The following is a 25,110-nucleotide window of genomic DNA, read 5'->3' on the forward strand; positions in this document are numbered from 1 at the left end:
ATAAACCTCATTTCAATCAAGAAATATTACTCAGTCCATCAGTTATTAAATATATGAAACTGAAATTGCTGTTGCAAAAACCCAAATTGTTATAAAGACAAAAGGTTAACATTAATAGGGGTGCCCAAACGTTTTCATATGACTGTACCCTTTATGAACCTATGTTTCACCACCTTCCCCTAAAACCTCCATTGATCACCTTGCTGCTTACAGTGAATGGATTTCCTGCTGGGTTTCCTCACTTCTAGTTTGGAAGAGAATGTCCCTCACTAAACTTAAGCTGAATACTTCTCTCCCTGCCAAGAATACAGTAACAAAATATAGGATCAAACAACATATGAATGAAGATATCATCCCAAAATGTTTAAAATGCATTTCTAATTGATAGCATTAGATATGTTTCTACACAGTTTTTCCTGTGGTTTATAGGAGGATCAATATATATATATATATATATATATATATATATATATATATATATATATATATATATATATATATATATATATATATATATATATATATATATATTCTTAAAGTTGTGAGAACATTTTTTAGAAACAGACATGTACAGTAATGGAGGGAGGCTCTAAGGAAAGGGAGAAACTTCCCTGACTGCCAAAGAAACAAAAAAAATCTTCTGGGTTCCATTGAGGCCTTTTTGAAATCAAGCAATTTTGGAAAGTTCTCTGTGTTCTGATATTTTTGGAAAGTTGGGAACGAGCATTGACAGAGAACGGGCATAAAGTGGGTAGATATTGTGTGTCGACAGGTGTGACCTATACAAGGTGGAGTAGCCATAAGATAGCATTTTTAACATTACATCCTCTCCTAGATGTTAACTTTTAAAAATCAGCAAGTCTGATCAAAGTGTATCCCAGAAGCAAAAAAATAAATGTGACTGCTTATATTTATAATATACAGTCATGGCCGAAATTGTTGGCACCCTTGAAATTATTACAGAAAAAGAAGTATTTCTCACAGAAAATAATTACAATTACCCATTTTTTTATTATACACATGTTTATTTCCTTTGCGTGTATTGGAACAAGCCAAAAACAAACATGGAAAAAAGGGCAAATTGGACATAATTTCACACAAAAACCTAAAATTAGGCTGGACAAAATTGTTGGCACCCTCAACCTAATATTTGGTTGCACACCCTTTGGAATAAATTACTGCAATCAATCACTTCCTGTAATTAGCAACAAACTTCTTACATCTCTCAACTGGAATTTTTGACTATTCTTCTTTTGCAAACTGCTCCAGGTCTCTCATATTTGAAGGCGCCTTTTCTCAACAGCAATATTAAGAACTCTCCACAAGAGTTCAATAGTATCTAGATCAGACTCATTGCTGCTTCTTCAGAACTTTCCAGTGCTTTGTTTCTATCCATTTCTGGATGCTTGTTGAAGAATGTTTGGGGTCATTGTTCTGCTGGAAGACCACAGCTTTCTGACACTGGGCACTACATTGCAAGCCAAAATTCTTTGGTAATTTTCAGATTTCATGATGTTTTGCACACAATCAAAGCACCCAGTGCCAGAGAGACAGCAAAACAACCCAAAACATATTTGAACTTCCACCATATTTGACTATAGGTACTATGTCCTTATCTTTGTAGGCCTTATTCTGTTTATGGTAAACAAAATTATGTGCTTTACCAAAATGCTCCATATTGGTCTCATCTGTCAACAAGACACTTTACCAGAAGGATTTAGGCTTACTTACGTACATTTTGGCAAATTGCAATTTAGCTTTTTATGTCTCAGTGTCAGCAGTGAGGTCCTCCTGGATCTCCTCCATAGCATTTAATTTAATTCAAATGTTTACCTATAGTTTGCGCTGACACTGATGCACCATGAGCCTGCAGGACAGCTTGAATTTGTTTGGAACTTGATTGAGGCTGTTTTTCCACCATCTGGAGTATCCTGCATTGCAACCTTTCATCAAATTTTCTTTGCCATTCATGTCCAGGGAGATAAGCTACAGTGCCATGGGTTGTAAACTTCTTGATTATGTTGCAGACCATGGACAATGGAACAGCAAAATCTCTGGAAATTGACTTGTAGCACTGCGATTATTGATGTTTCATCAATTTGGATTCTCTAGTCCTCAGACAGTTCTCTTCTTTCTATTCTCCATGTTCACTTTTGCACACACAGACACACAATGCAAAGATTGAGCCAACTTCTCCCTTTTTTTATCTGATATCAGATGTTATTTTCATATTACCCACAACTGTTACTTGCCACAGGTGAGTTTGAATGAGCATAACATGGTTGAAACAAAGTTGTTTACCCACAATTTTGGAAAGGTGCCAGCAATTTTGTGTATGTCTGTGTATCTATGGGGCCCACTTTTGCCAAGGGCCTACAAAAACTTAGAGCTGGCCCTGGTGTCTCATGCCGCCTCCCTCCCTACTTTGAAATAGGGTGCCTCATTCAAATGTTTGCTGGTAGTGTAGGATGTAAAAAATTACTCACCTCACCACTTAGTTATCCCACTGTCCCCGGAGTCCATGGTAAAGTCCCCCACACATCATATTACGAATTGAATCACCTGACTGACGACAGTGTGAAGTAATATGGTGCCTAGTCAAGCCAAAAAACACTGTCTCAAGTAAAGAGGCTAAAGCGAAGCCACACGATGGAGGATGGAGAAGAAAAAAAGAGGTCGCCGAATTGGATAGCAGGGATGACAGACTTTTAACTGGTTGCCTAGCCTTTTACAGTTCAGCAATATAATTTGTCCACAGCTGCCACCATGTTGCTTAATTCACCCAGATCGAATTGTAAAGAATCTGTTTTATAGAGAATGAAATGTTTTGTATTATTTAAGGAGAATTTTCTTCCACTCATCTCTAGTCATGGCATTGAACTCTCATGAGAAACTCTGGATGATAATTTTGTAAGCCTGGACAAAATGTAGAGTATAATGTGGTGCCCCCATACAATGAGACAGAACTATCAGTGACACCCCACACAGTTCTCCAGACACATTAAATATGAAAGCTATATTAGTCAGTGTAGGCGTATGACCTTTACAAGTGTAAAATGTTGTTTGTTCTCTGCTCTGATACACCTGTATCATAATACGGTACTATTAAAGCTATGATCATTGAATATAGACCTAATTTTCAATTCCTTTGAGACACATAGCTTAGATTTATTGCCAAGCTACAGGAAAACCCCAGTAGTGATTTACAGGAAGGACATTATTAACCTAAGAAGAAAATGCATAAAAACTGATATAACAAGTTTATTAACACATTTCTTGCAGAATTCAAAGCACATACTGTATATTCCTTACATTCTGCCTGATATACAGTACAATACTCATGAAAAGTGAGGGATATTTGGCTTTCAGGTGAAATTTTAGAATGATTTTAAAATGCCCTCTAACCTTTTCAGCTGAACTTCATGTGACTTTCTCTAAACGTTTGGATGCACATTTTCAACTGTTCAATGTTTCAGTACTTTTTACAATTCTTGCTGTTCTCTAACAAGGAGCTTAATGGCAAAATTCAGAACAGATTTTTGATCCATGAATTGCCCAATAAATTTGGGGTTTCAATCAGAATTGGTATTTAAACAGCCCTCCTCATTATGCTGTTCACATTTTGACATCATGAGACCAAGACACCTAACAGTTGATCACCAGCACCTCGCCAGTGAAGAGCTTCAAGCAGTATATTCTCAGACAGAAGTGGCCACTGAGCTTAGAGTCTCACAGAGTGTCACCAACAGGTTGCAACAGAGATACGGATAGACTGGAAGAGTCACAGAAAAGAATAGATGCCGATGTCCTTTGGCCACATCCCACACCGATGACCGCTGCATTGTGAACAATGCCCTATGGAACCCGATGATTAATGCCACACAACTCCAGGCAAATATAAGGGAGGTGACATGCATCCAAGTGTCAAGTCAGACCATTCAAAAGCATTTAAAACAGCCTGGTCTGTGTGCTAGACAACCTACAAGGCTACCTGACCACAGGACCAGGCACTGGCATTATCGTCTCGGTGAACTAGGGATCAGTGAATTTTAATTCTGTTCACTGATGAAAGTCAATTGACGCTAAATTTACATCATCTGGCCTTTCCTAATGATGACAGTGAATAAGCCATAACCCTAATAGGCTAATTAAGGTCTGAAACCTTGGTCAAATTTATCTGAGCACACGAATCTACAAGGTTGTCCAAACTTTTGCATCGGTCCATTTTCCTTTTTGTAATTTTTAAAATATACAAGATGATTTTTTTTGCCTAAAATACAAAGGAAATGTGTCATCTTAAACTTTATTTGTAAAGATCATTTAATCTTCAACTTGCTTAAAGGGAACCAATCACCAGGATTTTCGTATATAACCTAAAGCCAGGGCTATACTGGCACTATCATGCTGACTATCTATATACCATTAGTAGTCAGCTCAGATGTTTAGGCTTTCAAATCCAAGAAAGTGAAGTTTATACATTTAAGCAGCTACTTGACTCCCATGAGCAATGGAGCAGATAATCTCTTGATGGGTATTCATATGGATTCCCACCCCCCTGCCGGTTGTTCCTCCCTCATCCTGTTCACTATGGTAAGTATTATACAAACTATTCACTGTGCTGAAGGACCTGTGTGAGGTTATACCCATGTGACCTGGTATTCAGCTTTGTTGGCTGAGGCCCCGCCCCCTTCTGGTCACATGGGTATGACCTCACACAGGTCCTTCAGCACAGTGAATAGTTTGTATAATACTTACCATAGAGAACAGAAAGAGGGAGGAACAACAAGCTGCGTTTGTCAGCGGGTCTCGGCTCACGCACCCATACAAGTCTATGGGTGCGTGCGAAACATCACACTGCACTCGCATGTCATCCAAGTGCAGTGCGATGTACGCAGATACAGGCAGCGAATGAGATAGGGAGAAAGAGCTCTCCGAGGCTGTGATGCAGTCGCAAGAGGGTTATTAGCATATCGCTTCCGATGCTCTCACGTCAGAAGCTAGACGCTAGTGGAACCGTACCCTTAGGAAAATTATTTCAGTGTCATAAAATAACACGAAGAAATTTTGCTAGTCTGTTCAATAACAAATGAAGATGTTAAGATGGTGCAAGCACTGTGTCTGCATTTTTACTCTCACCATTCTGTTAGTGAAGCCTGGGTACGTCCTCTCATGGCTCATAAACAGGTCTAATCCACAAATGCACGAATTCAACATGATCTCTGATAGTATCCTGTGGTATCCATCATTATAAGAATCCCGTAAGTTGCGAGATTGCCCTGTCTGTGCTCTCCCTGTGCATCAGTATATTTATAATATATATACTCATTCACAGCTTAATTAATATGTTCATGCTATATCTCTCATACTCAGTGAGAATGCCCTTTGTGAACTGCATAGCACAACCTATTTGCTTTTCCTTAATGTTATGCTTGTCATTTCCTCAATCCAGTACACTAGCTTCCTCTTCATTCTTTTTAACTACATGTTCCATTTCCATCAGGGACGTACATAGAAACCATGGGGCACCATAGTAGCAGGTCTAATTGGGCTGCCCCCTCCAGAAATAAAATAAATAAATAAATTTGCCTGGGTCACATAAGAGAATATCTCACAACTTTACAGCTCTTACCAAGTAATTTCCCTCCTATTGGAGCCCCTATAGTCCCCTTTAATTGTACCCATAAAGTATGATGCTAACAAAAGTGCCCCAGAAACACTGTGTGATACTCCCACATTGAATTCCTCCACAGTACCCTCCACACACACAGTATGATGACCCTATTGTACCTCCACTCGACTACTCCGGCAAAGTATGGTGACCCCAACACAGTATGATCCCCAACTGTGACCTCTACATAGTCTTCCTTGCAGTATAATGGCCCTACATACCAAATAATAGCCCCCACATCTCTTCACACTGTATAATGGTCCCCACACAGGCCTCCACACATTAAGATGTTCCCATACAAACCTTCATACTGTATAATTGCTGGCATACAGTATAATAGCCCTTTAATAGATCTCCATAAAGTATAAAGGCTTCCTCATAGGCCTCCAAATATTACAATGGCCCCCATAGCCTTCCATAAAGTATAATTGGTCCCACATAGTCCTCCATATAATATTATGTAGGCCCCCATAGTCCTCTGTATGGTATAATACACCTCATAGTTTTCCATATAGTATAATGCACCCCATAGTCCTCTAAATATTATAATTTACCCCATAGTCTTTTATATAGTATAATGCACCCTCATAGTCCTCCATATAATATAATGCACCATCATAGCCCTCCTATATTCATCCATATAGTATAATCCAGACCCCTTAGTCCTCCATATATTGTAATATACCCCATAGTCCTCAATATATTATAATTCACCAACATAGTCCTACAAATATTCTAATGCACCCTCATAGTCCTCCATAAGTTATAATGTACCCTATAGTAATCCATATATTATAATGCACCCACATACTTGTCCATGTATTATAATGCATCACCAATGGTCCTCCAAATAGTATAATGCACCCCTATGGTCCTCCATATAGTATTATGCACACCCCAAATTCCTCAATATATTATAATGCACCACCGTAGTCCTCCATATATTATAATGCACCTCTATAGTCCTCCATGTAGTATAATGCACCCCATAGTCCTCAATATATTATAATGCACCCTCCATGGTCCTACATATATTATAATACACCCCATAGTGCTGCATATATTATAATGCAGCCCATAGTCCTCCTTATAGTATTATAGCTATTGGCCACCAGTTTACTGAGTGACTTAAAATAAATAAATACTCACCTCTCCTCATTACATCGCTGCTTCGGTCCCGTTAGCATGTGTGTTCTGCAGCTCTGCACATCTTGGCACAGCAGGTGGAGGAGGGAGCAGATCGCTTGCTCTTTCATTATTGCTTTGAATTGTATTGGCATCTGCGATGCCGATACAATTGAAAGTGTGATGCCGTGCATGGTGGGCCCTGGTGCCGGCACTGGCATTAGCACCCCCCGAATCATGGGCCCCATAGCGGCCAAGTTGTCTTCTGCCATTGAAAGTATGCCACTAATTTCCATCTGACTTTAAGCTGTTTCATGGATCAACCCCAAACAACTTTTTCTACTTCACATCTCTTAGTTTACTTTAGCAATTCTGCATGCTAGTGTCAATTCATGAGCCTCACCAATTATTCACAATTTTACACAGTAAACGGCTATAATTTGCAAGAGTGTAATCAGTTAGGCAATGGTGGTTTCATCAAATCAGTCAAAATGAGGGCTAGTCTTTCTCCATTCCCCTCATTAAGAACGTTTATTACTTCTGTAACGTTTCAAGTTTTCCTATGTTCTATTGAGTAGGACAAAACTTGGTGTATAAGGGAAACAACTAGCCAGGTATAACATACAATTCCCAATAAAAATGTATTTATTTTTAAACATTTAAAATCACACCACAATCCCATTGATAAATAAATGTGACAAATGAATAATAAACTAGGTAAGTTAAACAACATGGGGGGACTGGCAATAGAGGCCTACCTAGTACCTCGGATAACCCTGACTGATGAGCCCTACCTGCCAGCGGAGGTGAAGCACTGTAGATTTTGTGGCACTCCCGTTCCTTGATTGTAACCCTTCCTCATCCTGTAAACTCCCTTACTAAAGAGGAAAACGGGGAGGGGGAGAAGATACCATCAGAAGTACCTTTTGGCTAAGGGATAGCCCGGTCCTCTAGCCTGAGGGCCAGTCTTGGAGCCCCTGTCACCGATTATCACCTTATACTTCATGACATGTATGTTATACATATATCTATTGAGTCTCATATTCAGAGTGACTTATTTTCCTATTATTTCCCATTGAAAACATGACAGGACTCAATTTATTTGAGCAGCTGTCTGGCATTGAATACCACCTTTCACTTTCTTTTCCCTTCTATTAATATTCTGTTTAGACAGTTAAGTTACAGGGGTTGTGTCATAAGAAGATAGGAAATTTGTGTTTGGTTATTGATGATACAACACAGTAGATTTCTACAGAGTGCAAGGTAAAAATTAAAGAAATAATAGTTTACGCATTTATCAGTCTACGAAATTTGCAGTAGGTCCTTCAACAGATAGCGTTATAGAAACAGTATAGAAATCCTTCTTCTTAAATTGGGGATTTGCAGAGCAGTGAGGATATTTCAGAATGGCTAAGGCTAGGTTCACACTTCCGTTGTTTTGCTTCAGTCACAATCCGTCGCCTTGAGGAATTACGGTATCCTGCAAAATATTTTGCAGGAATCCAGTTTTTCCCCATAGACTTCTATTAGCGACGGATTGCGACTGATGACCCTGCATTGCATCAGCTGCGTCGCGGTTAGTCGTTTTTTGACTGACCGCCAGGCGGGAGCAACGCAGAATGTAACGTTTTTTGGGCAGCGCTATCCGTAGGATTTCGCTGCGCATGCGCTCTCTGGCTCCCTGCACACGTAATCAGGATACACATCGGGTTACTAAGCAATGCGCTTTGGTTAGTTACCCAATATTTACACTGGTTACATGTGCAGGGAACCAGCGCTAAGCGGTGTACGCTGGTAACCAAGATAAATATCGGGTAACCAAGCAAAAAGTGCTTTGCTTTTACCCAATATTTACCCTGGCTGTGCACGGAGCCCGACACTTCACCGCTCAGCTCTGCCCCCTCCCGCACTCAGCATGTATATACACACACACACACATACACTCACTCACACTTACACTCACACTTACACTCACACACTCACCTGTCCTGCAGTCCCCGCGGCACTGACGTCCTCAGCGACACGGCCCCGCTCGGCTCCACCCACCCCAAACTCCGCCCCCTCGCGCTCCGCCCCCCGCACACAACAGAGTCCGACAATGAAATTCTGTTCATTGTCATCCGTTTTACAACACATCAGTCACATGCATCAAGCGACGGAAATGTGAACCTAGCCTAACTTTCCCAGCTATAGACACAATTTCCAAAACTAAATGGACCAATATAACTTAAGAGAAAAGTTGTCTGAACCCAACAAATTTGGCGAGACAGACATATATTTTGTGTATAGTAGTATTTGCAGCCAACTATCCTACCTGCCAGAAGGTGCGAATTTTAACTCCTTGATTTTTTTTTCTCCTGGAAGATATCCTGCCACCAGAAGTGTGGTAGCTCAAGCTTAAAGGGTTTCTAAAAGCATGACATAAAATTTAATCCTAGATATTATTCAAGCTTCCGCCTGTCCTAGTAACGTGTTAGGAAGGGCTGCCTGCAGACTGAAGTCATACAGTTTCTGAGACCTAACTGACAAGAGCTGTATCACACAAAACCCAGTTTGTGTTGGGTCACTAGAAGCCCAGTAATAAAGTGTAAATAATGTTTTAACCCACATTGTACTCCATGAGAAGATCTCCAAAGTCATCCTCCCCGTCTGTCAGTCTGACAGCTTTATAGCAGTGCATGGAGACTTACTGAGTAATATATTTCATTACATATCACAACCCTGCTCCAGATCAACTCAGGAATGTATGATACAGCTCTTGTCGCTGAGACATAGGTCTCTGGAGCTGTTTGTGTTCAGCCTGCAGCCCATCCTGACATGTGACTAGGTTGGGCTGCAGTTTCGATCATATCAGGGATGCTATTTTATCTAATTCTTGGAGAACCCCTTTAAGTTGTCTATACATATTTGATATCAGTCAGCAGAACCAATAGCTAACTATTTTGACTCAAACTATAATCACAATGTTCACTTTTACCAGGCATGTGTTTTCAGTGGTGAAAGAAGAGAAAACATTTGTCAGACACCTCCAGCAATGACTTATCTGTCGTTGAAATACAGGATTGTGACTTCAAGTTCATTTTGCCGACTCTTATAGTCCCTGATATCATATGATGGGGAGAGTCGGGAAGATTTTATACACATTGAAAGGTCAGATAACTGACTTTAATGTGTATATATTCCTTTATTCTTCTTTCCCCATTAAGAAGACATGCAACTAAACTGAACATGTATGTGAATTTAGGGTTCGGATGAGATAGTTGTTGTCCCAACAAGCTTTCTTATGTTAAACTTTGTCTTTAATTTATGTAAGTTCTTCTCTCTTGCAGGGACTGTGGGACTGAGGAAGAATATAAACTCCTGATATTCAAGAGTACACTATTCAGAAATAGCCCTTTCAGTATTTCTTCTAGTAAAATAGTTTTACTTAAAGGGAAGCTGTCACCAGGTTTTCCCCATATATACTGTGGTCACCATCAGTAAAACCTTATATACCATATTCCAGAATGCTTTATACTGCATAAGTCCCCAAGCTGATATGTATAACATAAAAGAGCTTTTATTATACTAACTTGTGGAGCGGTCGAGTCTGTTGGGTGTCACTGAACTTGATCCTCCTCAATCCTTGCGATTGCTGTCCTCTTTCCCTACTTTGTGTGGATGACTCGTCCTACATCATCCACACAGTGTTCTTCTTTGCTCTCCTGTGCACGCACAGTTCTGTCTGCCCTACTGAGGGCAGAGGAAAGTACTGTAGGTGCACAGGTGCAGGGATAGGTCAAAGAACAGTGTGAAAAATACAGTAATGGAGGTAGCTCATATGCAATGTAATAGTGAGATCACATACATCCATACAAGCACTGTGCGACACATGTTACACAAGTCTGGAATGGTGGCCCGAAAAAAAGTGAAGAAACCTACTCTTCAATATCGTCAAAAAAGCGTCAGTTCACATTTGTTAAAAAATGAACAGTAGAAGATTGAAAATCCATGATTTGGACCAATGAGATGAAAGTCAATAGATTAGGCTCTGATGGGTGCAAATGGGTCTGGAAGAAACAAGGGGAAAAGTGACAAATTGTGAAATTGAAGCAACTGTCAAGTTCATTTGAGTAAGCCAAAGGCATTGGATACTTGACCACGATCCATGCTAGTCTCAATGCTGATTTCAGTGCTGAGCTATATATAAGTATCTTACAAGATAAGTTATCTCATACACTCGAGTAATACGGGAATGAAAAGGATGACATAGTGTTCCAGCCGGACAATGACCTGAAGCATTCATCTAGATAGGCAAAGAAATGGTTAAATGTTAATGAAGAAGAGGTACTGGATTGGCCTTCACAATCCCCAGACCTCAACTCAATCAAACACTTGTGGGTTGAATTTAAGAAAACGCTGTATATATACCCAAATGAGTTGACCAGTATGCACCAACATTGGGAACATGTAGAAGAGACCTGGAATCAGATTTCAGTCGAAACATGCTTGAATCTACTTGAAAGCATGCCCAGAAGGATTCAGGCAGTGTTGAAAACCAAGTGAATTTATAAAATACTAGCAAATTAATAAAAATTAAAATTTAGAGTTTTAGGAGCAAACAGTAACAATGCAGTGACATGACAAGAGTCTGTATAACTAATCATATACTAAATAGTTGCAAGCCAAATTTATGTATGAGATAGCCAAGCTGATTGTCTATAAAATGAAGGCAGTCTCAAGGTCATTGCTCTAGTGCAGTGTTTCTCAACTCCTGTCCTCAAGGTCCACCAACAGATTATGTTTTCAGGATTTTCACAGTATTGCACAGGTGATGAGTTTTCATGATTTCCTCTATATTGCAGAGGGAATCCATCACCTATGCAATGCTAAGGAAATCCAGAAAATCTGATCTGTTGGTGGGCCTTGAGGACTGGAGTTGAGAAACACTGCTCTAGTGAATGGTGAGATATGGAGCCGGAAAGTCAAATGTTCAAAACATTGTTACCCTTTTGCTCATCAGTGTAAATGTGAACTGATCCAAAATGTTCTGTGCCCCAAGATGCCATCAATAGCATTCAATTCAACCCACAAGAAAACTTCATCACTCAGCTCCGGCATCTGTTAACAGAAAATTAGGGGGCTTCTACTTTACTATCAGCACAAAGGCTCTGAAAAAGTGCTATGGCTACCCCCCCCCAATAAAAAAAAAGAAATCCAGCAAAACCTGCCCTCCCAAATTCAAGTCCCCCTTACTTTCTGAGCACCACAATGTGCCTAAACCACAGCTAATGTCCACATATTTGGCATTTCTGTATTAAGGAAGCCCGCTTATTTATGGGATATGTGTTTCCAGGAGCACAAGCTGGGTACAATGTACGGACATTACAATGTACTGGGCACTACAAAGCTTATTTGCAATGTTTAATTCTGCAACATTCACTGCGTTTGATTCCATGGGTGTTTTCCAGAGACAAAATCGTTACTACACTTGTAGATGAATTCCCAGAGTGGTGTAATTTTCAAAATGTGGTCAGTTGAGGGGGTTTTTGCTGTTTTGGCATTTAGGGGCTCTGAAAATTGAGTCTGTAAAATATTCAAGGAAAATTGGTGCTCCAAAGTGCTCCTTCCCTCCCGAACTCTGCCATGTGGTCAAAAGTACTGTACAGTCTCTTGTGGGATATTTTATGGTAAAAAGGTAATTTTTTTATTCTTTACCACCCAATAGCAGTAAATTTTGTGATACATTTGTGTTGTTAATATTCTCACTGCACTACTAGATTAATTATTTAAGAGGTGCAGTTTGTAAAATGGGGTCACTTATGGAGACGGCTCTGCTTTCCTGGCATGTCAGCAGGGTCTCTGGCAATGTGACACGGCACCCCAAAACCATTCCAACTAAGTCTGCACTCCAATATGGTGCTCCTTCCCTTCTGACCTTTGTACTGTGCCTCAAAAGTAGTTCTCTACCACATATGGGGTATTGGCGAACTCAGAAGAAATTGTGTAACAAATTGTATGGTCCATTTTCTCTTTTTACCCTTTTTGAAATTTTAAACTTTGGAGCCAAAACCAAATTTTAGTGGAAAAGTGGTTATTTTTTATATTCACAGCCCTATGTTATACAATTCTGTGAATCATCTGAGTGTTAAAATTGCTCACTACACCCCTAAATGAATTCCTCAAGAGGTGTAGGTTCCAGAATGGGAGTTTTGTGGGGAGTTTTCTACCACATACAGTTAGGTCCAGAAATATTTGGGCAGTGACACAATTTTCGCGAGTTGGGCTCTGCATGCCACCACATTGGATTTGAAATGAAACCTCTACAACAGAATTCAAGTGCAGATTGTAACGTTTAATTTGAAGGTTTGAACAAAAATATCTGATAGAAATTGTAGGAATTGTACACATTTCTTTACAAACACTACACATTTTAGGAGGTCAAAAGTAATTGGACAAATAAACCAAACCCAAACAAAATATTTTTATTTTCAATATTTTGTTGCGAATCCTTTGGAGGCAATCACTGCCTTAAGTCTGGAACCCATGGACATCACCAAACGCTGGGTTTCCTCCTTCTTAATGCTTTGCCAGGCCTTTACAGCCGCAGCCTTCAGGTCTTGCTTGTTTGTGGGTCTTTCCGTCTTAAGTCTGGATTTGAGCAAGTGAAATGCATGCTCAATTGGGTTAAGATCTGGTGATTGACTTGGCCATTGCAGAATGTTCCACTTTTTTGCACTCATGAACTCCTGGGTAGCTTTGGCTGTATGCTTGGGGTCATTGTCCATCTGTACTATGAAGCGCCGTCCGATCAACTTTGCGGCATTTGGCTGAATCTGGGCTGAAAGTATATCCCGGTACACTTCAGAATTCATCCGGCTACTCTTGTCTGCTGTTATGTTATCAATAAACACAAGTGACCCAGTGCCATTGAAAGCCATGCATGCCCATGCCATCACGTTGCCTCCACCATGTTTTACAGAGGATGTGGTGTGCCTTGGATCATGTGCCGTTCCCTTTCTTCTCCAAACTTTTTTCTTCCCATCATTCTGGTACAGGTTGATCTTTGTCTCATCTGTCCATAGAATACTTTTCCAGAACTGAGCTGGCTTCATGAGGTGTTTTTCAGCAAATTTAACTCTGGCCTGTCTATTTTTGGAATTGATGAATGGTTTGCATCTAGATGTGACCCCTTTGTATTTACTTTCATGGAGTCTTCTCTTTACTGTTGACTTAGAGACAGATACACCTACTTCACTGAGAGTGTTCTGGACTTCAGTTGATGTTGTGAATGGGTTCTTCTTCACCAAAGAAAGTATGCGGCGATCATCCACCACTGTTGTCATCCGTGGACGCCCAGGCCTTTTTGAGTTCCCAAGCTCACCAGTCAATTCCTTTTTTCTCAGAATGTAGCCGACTGTTGATTTTGCTACTCCAAGCATGTCTGCTATCTCTCTGATGGATTTTTTCTTTTTTTTCAGCCTCAGGATGTTCTGCTTCACCTCAATTGAGAGTTCCTTAGACCGCATGTTGTCTGGTCACAGCAACAGCTTCCAAATGCAAAACCACACACCTGTAATCAACCCCAGACCTTTTAACTACTTCATTGATTACAGGTTAATGAGGGAGACGCCTTCAGAGTTAATTGCAGCCCTTAGAGTCCCGTGTCCAATTACTTTTGGTCCCTTGAAAAAGAGGAGGCTATCCATTACAGAGCTATGATTCCTAAACCCTTTCTCCGATTTGGATGTGAAAACTCTCATATTGCAGCTGGGAGTGTGCACTTTCAGCCCATATTATATATATAATTGTATTTCTGAACATGTTTTTGTAAACAGCTAAAATAACAAAACTTGTGTCACTGTCCAAATATTTCTGGACCTAACTGTATATAGTATGTAGTATGCACAGTGGCTCAGTGGTTAGCACTACAGCCTTGCAGCACTGGGGTCCTGGGTTTAATTCCCACGAAGGACAACATGTGCAAGGAGTTTGCCTGGGTTTCCTCCAGGTTCTCCGGTTTCCTCCACACTGCAAAAACATATTGATAGGGAATTTAGATTGTGAGCCTAAAGTGTTAATAAACTTCTTAGATGTGGTTTTGAGAAATTGAGGGGGTGAACGTTTTAGATTGGTGTCACATTTGGGTATTCTCTGTCACATACGCCCATCAAAGTCACTTCAAATGTGATGTGGTCCCTAAAAAATTATTTTGTAAATTTTTTTGGAAAAAATGAGAAATTGCTGATAAACCTTTAACCCTTCCAGCTTCCTAACAAAAAAGAAATGATGTTTAAAACGTGGTGCTGATGTAAATTAGACATGTAGTAAGTGTTATTTATTAACTATCTTGAGTGACATATCTCTCTGGTTTTAAAACATTAAAAAGTAAAATTTGAAAATTGCAAAATTACTGTCAAATTAATTTCCAATTGTTTTTCACAATTAAACATAAAAAATATTGTCCTTAATTTACCACTATCATAAGGTACAATATGTCACAAAAAACAATCTAGTATGTTAGCCCACAGGGGCATGCTTACATGCTAAGGGGGCCAACTAACCAACGGAACTAACACCCTTGCGACTAGTCCCTGGCCTCATTAGCATATGATAAAGGATCTTTAGAAATACTTTTCTTTATGAACCTTTTGTGTCTCGAGTCCCCATATAGCAACACATAAGATTGTCTGAAGCAACATTTTATAACATCCATCAGACAAAATAATGATGATTATAAGAATATGGGGCGCTGTAGGAAAGTCTAATCCGCACAACAGCTCCTCTGCCTTTTTTTCTTTTTTAACTACTGTATGGACACAGCATATGTGTCATCGGTGCTTGTCCATCCCACTGTATTGGAAAGTCTAGATGGTTTAGACTTTCATCATTGCTCCCCTTACCTTTGTTGTGGCCACTTTGGAGAAGAAAAGAACGGATGACCACCAATCAGAAAGAGGTGGCAGGGCTGGAAGAAAAGAGGGCACCAAACATGTGAAATTTACAGTCACATTTAGGTTGTAATGGGGACTTATATCATGTGTAAAGCAATTAAACATGCTCATGTGGTTCAATGGAAGTTACCATGTAGCCCGTGCACACCTTGTTATTTACTCAGATGTATCACTGTCAGAAATAGCAAATGCATGTCACTTAGTCCCTGAATAGCAATACACGCTGATGTCCAATCAGAAGTTGGCAGCTGACATCGGCATGCTTGTCACTTATGGCACTTGACAGTGTTGTCATGCGCTGTCCGTCGTTTGATCTCTGATGTCAGCTGCCAGCTTCTGCACCAACTGCAGAAGACGACAACGTGTGGAAGGGGAGGGGTGAGTGTACCGCCCCGCGGGCTCGGCTGTGACCGCCGAACCGCTCGGATCCGTGCTTGTACTGCGGGTGGTGGCTCGAGCTTCTCATGGACCCGGGGGTCACGTCGCTCTGCAAGGGAGTTGGCACTACACGCGGGGATTTGGGTGTTTGATTTTGGATGATAGTTCGTGATGCCACCCACGGGTTGTGGTGATTGTAGACACCACCGCTGCGGTGAAGGTATGGGGCTCCCAGGAGCGATGTAATGGCGCAGCTAGGTGTTGACCCCTTCGTGGGTAGTGGGTGTTGGTCCCGGGGCCCGGTAGGTGAGGGCCGGGGTGCAGGATGAAGTGTTGTGGTGCAGTGCGGTGCGGTGCCTGATAGCACTGGTGTACTCACTCTGACACAAGACACTGGAGTCTCTGGTAAACCAAACTGAGTGATGAACGGGGCCCGCAGCCGGCTGCAGCTTCTCCCGGAATTGGTTGGTGGTTTCCACCTTTTTTCTGCACCTTGGCGGTGGCTTTAACCTGTATGGTTGGGCTGTTGTCTTCTAAGGGGACTTGTGTGGGATAGGTCCTTAAGTCCAGTCCGCAATCAGTGGCTTCGACTCGGCCCTGTCGGTTCAGGGCTTTGTACTGGGTCTGAGTACCCTGCCTGGTGCTCCGGTATCCAGTTGGCTCCCCGCTTCGGTTCCGGCGGGCCGCTACCCTGTGCCGGTCCCTTACGGTTCCACCGGTCATATTCCCGGTCTCCTGCAGGCGGCCACCACCGTCTACCTCCTTGTCAATGGTGACTGGGCTCTAACCCAGCCACTGGAGTAGTCTATGGCAGGTATGAGCGCAGGTCTGCCTGTGAACTTGTCTGCTCTGCACTCGTACTTGAACTTGACTCCTTGGGAGCCTGAGCTAGACTGCTCTCACTGTTTTCCCGCCTCCAGGCCTGTGAACTCCTCGGTGGGTGGAGCCAACTGCCTGGCTCCGCCCCCCTGGTGTGGACATCAAACCTGGAGGATGGTGACAAGGGTTTTAGGTTGGCTGGTGTTACCTAACTGGGAGGGGGTGTGGTGTTGTGTGTGACTACCTGGGACGACCCGAATAGTCAGGGGCGTCACATTAAGGTGAGTAGAATTGTTTATTTTTTTATGAGTTAAAGCAGTGTTCCCCAACTCCAGTCCTCAAGGCCCAACAACAGGGCATGTTTTCAGGATTTCCTTAGCATTGTACAGGTGTTGGAATCATCATTTGTGCATATGATTAAAATAAAACCTGTGCACTACTAAGGAAATCCTGAAAACGTGCACTGTTGGTGGGCCTTGAGGACTGGAGTTGGGGAACACTGTGTTCAATAACAGTGGTAGAACAGGGGACATATATACCAGGAGGGGGGCACAGGATGGGAGACATATATACTAGGATGTGCTCAGGATGGGTGCCATATATACCAGGATGGAGAACATATATACCAAGATGGGTCCATGATGTGGGGCATATATACCAGGATGGGGTACATGTAGTGCCTTGTGAAAGTGTTCGCCCCTTGGCATAGTTTGTGTTTTGCTACCTCACAACCTGGAATTTCACAGTTTTTTTGAGCGTTTGCATCAGTTCATATAAAGAACATGCCTACAACTGTGAACATTTGGTTTTCTTTTATTTCTAAAGCAAACAACAAATAGGACAATATAGCTGAAAACTTCAGTGTGCATAACTATTCACCCCCCTAAAGTCAGTACTTTGTAGAGCCTCCTTTTGCGGCAATTATAGCTAGTCACTTTGGATAAGTCTCTATGAGCTTTCCAATCCTTGCCACTGGGATTTTTGCCCATTCCTCAAGTCAAAACTGCTCTAGCGCTTTCAATTATGGTTTCCTCTGGTGAACAGCAATTTTCAAGTCTAACCACAGATTTTTAATTAAATTAAGGTCTAAGCTTTTACATGTTTCTCCTTAAATCACTTGAGTGTTACTTTATCAGTATATTTTGGGTAATTGACTTGTTGGAAGGGGAACCTCCGTCCTAGTCTCAAACCACTGTCAGACTGAAACAAGTTTTGCTCAATAACATCCCTGCATTTTGCACCATCCATCTTTCCCTCGACTAGGACCATTTTCCCTGTCCCTGCTGCCAAAAAACATCCCCACAGTATGATGCTGCCACCGTCATGGTTCACTGCTGGGATGGTGTTCTTGGGGTGATGAGTTGTGTTGGTTTGACACCAGATATAGCGTTTACATTGGTGGCCAAAACGTTTGGTCTCATCTGATCACAGCACCTCCCTCCATTCATTTTGGAAATGATTTTTGTCTTTTGGCAAACTCCAAATGAGCCTTCCATTTTTTTTTTTGGCTGTAAGTAAAGGCTTTTTTCTGGCAACTCTTCCATAAAGGCCAAGTCTATAGAATGTACGGATTATTGTGATTGTATGGATAGATACTCTAGTCTCTGCTTGGGAAGTCTGAAGCTCCTACAGGGTTACCGTTGGTCTCTGTGCTGCCTCTCTGAATATTGCCTTCCTTGCTAGGGCTGAAGGTTTTGGTGGGTGACCCTCTTTTGTCAGGTTTGTTGTGGTACCATGTTCTTTCCATTTGATTATAATGCATTTGATGGTATTCTGGGAGATCATCAGAGATTGAAATATTTTTTTAGAACCCAAGCCTGATTTCTACTTCTCTACAACTTGATCTCATTGGTCTTTATGGTGTTGTATGGTTAGTGATGCCTCTTGCTTAATGATGTTGCAGCCTCTGCGGTTTTTCAGAAAAGTTGTGTATATACTGACAGACTGGGGACACTTAAGGGGGCTTTACACGTTGCGACATCGGTAACGATATATCGTCGGGGTCACGTCATTAGTGACGCACATCCGGCGCCGTTAGCGACATCGCAGCGTGTAAAACCTAGGAGCGATTATCAACGATCACAAAATCGCTCAAAAATGGTGATCGTTGACACGTCGCTCATTTCCTTAATATCGTTGCTGCCACAGGTACTGTCACGCTCCCCGGGTCCTCGGCTCCCCTCCCCGGGTCCTCTGCCCCGCTCCCCGGGTCCTCAGCCCCGCTCCCCGGCTCACCTGCCACGCTCCCCGCTCTCCAGCCTCCGGTGCCCGTCCTTCCCAGGTTCCCTGGCCTCCGATCCCGGCGTCTGACGGCTTCCCAGGCCCTGGCCGGCTCCCCTGCGTCCTCCCCTCAGCTTCCTTCCCTGGCTTCTGGCACCCGGGCGGCGCGCATGCGCATTAGGGCGCGCGCGCGGTCACTGACCCTTTCTTAAAGGGCCAGCGTCCATTAACAGGAAATGAAGCTAAACAGGTACAGGGTATATAAGGGTTTATTGTCCAAGGGGGCGGGGCCTGATCTTCGTGTTTTCCAAGCTAGGAGTCAGGTCTCCTTGTGTCTCCTTGCCATACTCACGTATCTCTCTTCTAGAGCTGATCCTGCCTCGGCATCCGGTCCTGCTGAATCCCGAACCCCGCACGCTGTCCGTCTGCCATCTGACAGTCCGTACCATCTCGGATCCCTGCGGTGACCCGTCATCTCGCTCCAAAGGTTCCGGACCCCGCCTGACCTCATCTCGGCTTCCGAACCTGAGCTACGTCACCCGGACTACCATCTGTGACTCCGTGGTCCCAGGGACTTCTCCGTTACACTCACTTGCACGGACTGTTCTGCTGCCCATAGTGCTTCAGCTACCGGACTCCTTACCACCATCTTAGAGTTCGGACCAGTGGATCCACCTCCTGGGTCTGCCCGACCGCCTGGCCCTGACAGTAAGATCAGGTCATGGATCCCGCTGCAGCACTAGCGGCCTTGCAAGAGGAACTCCAACGCCAGCGTGAAGTCCAGACCCGCATGTTGGACTTTATGACTTCCGTGGACACCCGCCTGTACACGTTACAAGCGGCAGTTACGCCTTCAACATTCCGGGCCTCCACTAGTCAATCCACGGCTCCCGCACCCGTGGCAGCCTCTTCGGATGCTTCCCGACTCCGTTTGGCTTCACCACCTCGTTATGCCGGAGATCCCAAGACCTGCAGGGGCTTCATAAACCAATGCTCCCTTCATTTCACGCAGCTGCCACATTTGTTTGCCTCCGACCAAGCCAAGGTCGCCTTCATCATGTCTCACCTAGAGGGCGAGGCACTGGCGTGGATGAACCCCTTGTGGGAGAAGGAGGACCCTATGACCAAGGACCTTCAAGAGTTCCTGCAGGCCTTTCGCAGCACCTTTGACGAGCCGGGACGCGCCTCTGCGTCTGCTTCATCCCTTCTCCGCTTACGTCAAGGAACACTGACGGTAGGCCAATATGCCATCCGTTTCCGCACTTTGGCTTCAGAACTCGGGTGGAATAATGAGGCCCTAACAGCCGCCTTCTGGGAAGGACTCTCGAGTCGCATCAAAGACGAGTTGGCGGGTCGTGACGTGCCCTCCACCCTAGATGCCCTGATTGCCCTAGCAACTCGAGTGGACATTCGTTTTCAGGAGCGCTCCAAAGAGCTATCTCGTGAGAGACGTCCGGTACGGCATTCCTCTCCTCCACGGAAGCCCTCCGTACCTCAGTCATCAACAGCTGGGATTCCCGTCCACGAGCCCATGCAGATTGACCGAGTACGGCGGTCTGAACAACGTCGAGCAGAGCGGCTCGCCAAGGGTCTCTGTTTTTACTGCGGAGAGGACACACACCTGCTACGCTCCTGTCCAGAGAGGCCGGGAAACTCCAAAGCCTAGGGTTGGTAGGAGAGGCCACCCTAGGTGCTGGGACTCTCTCAGACCCGGTTATGTGGACCGTGCAAGTGTCAGCGGGAGAGACGCGCTTCACGGCTGAGGCATACCTCGACTCTGGAGCAGCAGGCAATTTCATCCAGCAGGCCACGGTGGACAAGTACCAGTTGCCTGTTACTCTACTCGATAAGCCCCTAGTGATTGCCTCTGTGGATGGGAGACCCCTCGCTGATACCATCTCCTGGGTCACCAGGCCGGTTGAACTGCGTATCGGTGCCCTGCACACCGAGAACATCGCTCTCTACGTCCTTCCACACATGTCCCATCAAATCCTGCTGGGACTTCCCTGGTTGCGGACACACGAACCATCAGTCAGCTGGGGCACTGGCGAAATCACCCGATGGGGCTCCGCCTGTCATGAGAGGTGTCTGAAGTCTATACAACCCATCCGACGACCTCCGGTTCCAGAGAACCTACCGGAACTGCCCTCGGCCTATTGGTCCTTCGCAGACGTTTTTGACAAGAAGGAGTCTGAGGTACTTCCGCCACACCGTCCCTACGATTGCGCCATCGACCTGCTCCCAGGAACAACACCACCTCGAGGACGGATATATCCGTTGTCTCCAGCCGAAACCAGGGCCATGTCTACCTACATCACAGAAAGCCTGGCAAAGGGATTCATCCGGAGATCCTCCTCTCCTGCGGGAGCAGGCTTCTTCTTCGTTAAGAAGAAAGAGGGTGACCTACGCCCATGCATTGACTACCGGGGTTTGAATCAGATCACCATAAAAAACAAGTACCCCCTGCCGCTCATCCCCGAATTGTTCGACCGGCTCAGAGGAGCCCGTGTGTTCACCAAACTGGATCTTCGGGGTGCCTACAACCTAGTTCGGATCCGCTCTGGGGACGAATGGAAGACCGCGTTTAATACTCGCGATGGGCACTATGAATACTGCGTAATGCCCTTCGGTCTGTGTAACGCTCCTGCCGTATTCCAAGAATTGGTGAACGACATTTTCCGGGACCTCCTCTACATCTGTGTAGTAGTTTATCTGGATGACATCCTTGTCTTCTCTCCGGACCTCCAGACCCACAGAGAGAACGTACGGCTGGTTCTACAGAGACTGAGAGAGAATCGTCTCTACGCCAAATATGAGAAGTGTGTCTTTGAGCAGTCTTCTCTCCCTTTCCTGGGATACATCATCTCGGGTACAGGGCTGCAGATGGATCCAAAGAAGGTCTCCTCCATTCTCAACTGGCCTCCCCCTTCTGGACTGAAGGCAATCCAACGGTTCCTGGGATTCGCCAACTACTACCGCCAGTTTATCCCTCACTTCTCTGCCCTGACTGCTCCTCTCTCCGCCTTGACCAAGAAGGAGGCTAATCCAAAGGACTGGTCACCTGCGGCCGACGCCGCGTTTTGCTCTCTGAAGCGAGCATTTGCCTCCTCTCCTGTACTCCACCGACCGGAGTTAAACCGCCAGTTCACCTTGGAGGTGGATGCCTCCTCCTCAGGAGCCGGAGCAGTGCTCATGCAGAAGTCCTCCTCCGGGAAGATGGTGACTTGCGGTTTTTTCTCCAAGAGCTTCTCAGCGCCTGAACGCAACTACACCATCGGTGACCGAGAACTATTGGCGGTCAAACTGGCTCTGGAGGAGTGGCGCTACCTCCTGGAAGGAGCAGTGTACCCCGTGATTATCTACACGGACCACAAGAACCTGGAATACCTTCGGTCCGCTCAGCGACTGAACCCACGGCAAGCCAGGTGGTCCTTATTCTTTGCCAGGTTTGATTTCCAGCTCCATTTCCGACCCGCGGACAAGAATGTACGCGCTGATGCCCTGTCTAGGTCTCTCATGCCCATGGAGCAGGAGGAAGAGAGTACCCAACCTATCATCTCTCCTAGCAAGATTATTCCGGTGGCTCCTGTCACCCTGGCCCAGATACCGCCCGGGAAGACCTATGTCTCTGAGACCGACAGGAGAAAAGTCTTACACTGGGGTCATGCCTCAAAAACAGCCGGTCATGCAGGTCAGAAGAGAACATGGGGTGCGATTGTACGCCATTACTGGTGGCCATCCCTTCGCACGGACGTCGCTGCTTTCGTCTCTGCCTGCTCCTCTTGTGCCAGGAACAAGACGCCCAAGCACCTGCCATATGGCCGTCTTCTGCCTCTGCCTATACCCTCAGTTCCATGGCAACACATAGCGATGGACTTTATTACGGACTTGCCATTATCCTCCGGGCACACAGTCATATGGGTCGTGGTGGACCGGTTCTCCAAAATGGCTCACTTCGTCCCTATGGCCGGACTGCCCTCTGCTCAGGAACTCGCGGAAGCCTATATACATCACATCTTCCGCTTGCATGGCTTTCCATCCCACATCGTGTCCGACAGGGGAACTCAGTTCACCTCCCGCTTCTGGAGGGCGCTCTGCAAACATCTGGGAGTGACTCTGGACTTTTCTTCTGCTTACCATCCTCAGTCTAATGGCCAAGTGGAGAGGGTCAATCAAATCTTGACCTCCTTCTTACGTCACTATGTCAACGCCCATCACGACGACTGGTCCACGCTTCTGCCTTGGGCTGAATTCCCCCATAACCACCACATCAGTGAGTCATCCTCCAAGTCTCCCTTCCATGTCGTTTACGGACTTCAGCCCTCCATCCCGTTGCCTATATCCCCTTCTTCGGATGTCCCTGCTGCTGATACTGTAGCCCGTGACTTCGCTACCATTTGGGACTCTGTCAAGGCGTCCCTTGGGCGCGCTTCCCAGCGGATGAAGAAACACGCCGACAAGAGGCGCCTGGACCCTCCGTGTTTCTCTCCTGGTGACCTGGTCTGGCTTGCTTCCCAGTACATCCGATTGAAGATACCTTCCTACAAGCTGGGTCCTCGCTACATCGGGCCGTTTAAGGTCCTCAGCAAGATCAATGAGGTCTCCTACAAACTGAGGCTTCCGGCCACGATGCGGATTCCCAACTCCTTCCACGTCTCTCTGCTCAAGCCGGTTTTCCTTGGTCCCTTCTCCTCTGCTGCCAGTCCGGCTCCTCCTCCTATTGCCGAGGACGACATCTATGCGGTAAGGGATATCGTGGCCATGAAGACTGTTCGAGGCCGACAGTTCTTCCTGGTGGACTGGGAGGGGTATGGTCCTGAGGATAGGTCCTGGGAGCCCAGGGAGAACGTGGGCACTCCTCTGATCCGTGCCTTCATGTCCCGGTTGCGGGGAGGGGGGCGTGGGGGGGGGGTACTGTCACGCTCCCCGGGTCCTCGGCTCCCCTCCCCGGGTCCTCTGCCCCGCTCCCCGGGTCCTCAGCCCCGCTCCCCGGCTCACCTGCCACGCTCCCCGCTCTCCAGCCTCCGGTGCCCGTCCTTCCCAGGTTCCCTGGCCTCCGATCCCGGCGTCTGACGGCTTCCCAGGCCCTGGCCGGCTCCCCTGCGTCCTCCCCTCAGCTTCCTTCCCTGGCTTCTGGCACCCGGGCGGCGCGCATGCGCATTAGGGCGCGCGCGCGCGGTCACTGACCCTTTCTTAAAGGGCCAGCGTCCATTAACAGGAAATGAAGCTAAACAGGTACAGGGTATATAAGGGTTTATTGTCCAAGGGGGCGGGGCCTGATCTTCGTGTTTTCCAAGCTAGGAGTCAGGTCTCCTTGTGTCTCCTTGCCATACTCACGTATCTCTCTTCTAGAGCTGATCCTTCCTCGGCATCCGGTCCTGCTGAATCCCGAACCCCGCACGCTGTCCGTCTGCCATCTGACAGTCCGTACCATCTCGGATCCCTGCGGTGACCCGTCATCTCGCTCCAAAGGTTCCGGACCCCGCCTGACCTCATCTCGGCTTCCGAACCTGAGCTACGTCACCCGGACTACCATCTGTGACTCCGTGGTCCCAGGGACTTCTCCGTTACACTCACTTGCACGGACTGTTCTGCTGCCCATAGTGCTTCAGCTACCGGACTCCTTACCACCATCTTAGAGTTCGGACCAGTGGATCCACCTCCTGGGTCTGCCCGACCGCCTGGCCCTGACAGGTACGATGTTGTTCGTCGTTCCTGCGGCACCACACATCGCTGTCTGTGACACCCACAGGAACGGCAAACATCTCCTTACCTGCCTCCACCGGCAATACAGAAGGAAGGAGGTGGGTGGGATGTTACGTCCCACTCATCTCCGCCCCTCCGCTTCTATTGGCCGGCCGCTTAGTGACGCCGCAGTGACGTCGCTATGACGCCGAACGCACCTCCCCCTTGAAGGAGGAATTGTTTAGCGGTCAAAGCGACGTTGCTGCACAGGTATGTGCGTGT

This window comes from Anomaloglossus baeobatrachus, chromosome 5, assembly GCF_048569485.1.
Source record: "Anomaloglossus baeobatrachus isolate aAnoBae1 chromosome 5, aAnoBae1.hap1, whole genome shotgun sequence".
In the NCBI taxonomy this organism is placed as follows: Eukaryota; Metazoa; Chordata; class Amphibia; order Anura; family Aromobatidae; genus Anomaloglossus; species Anomaloglossus baeobatrachus.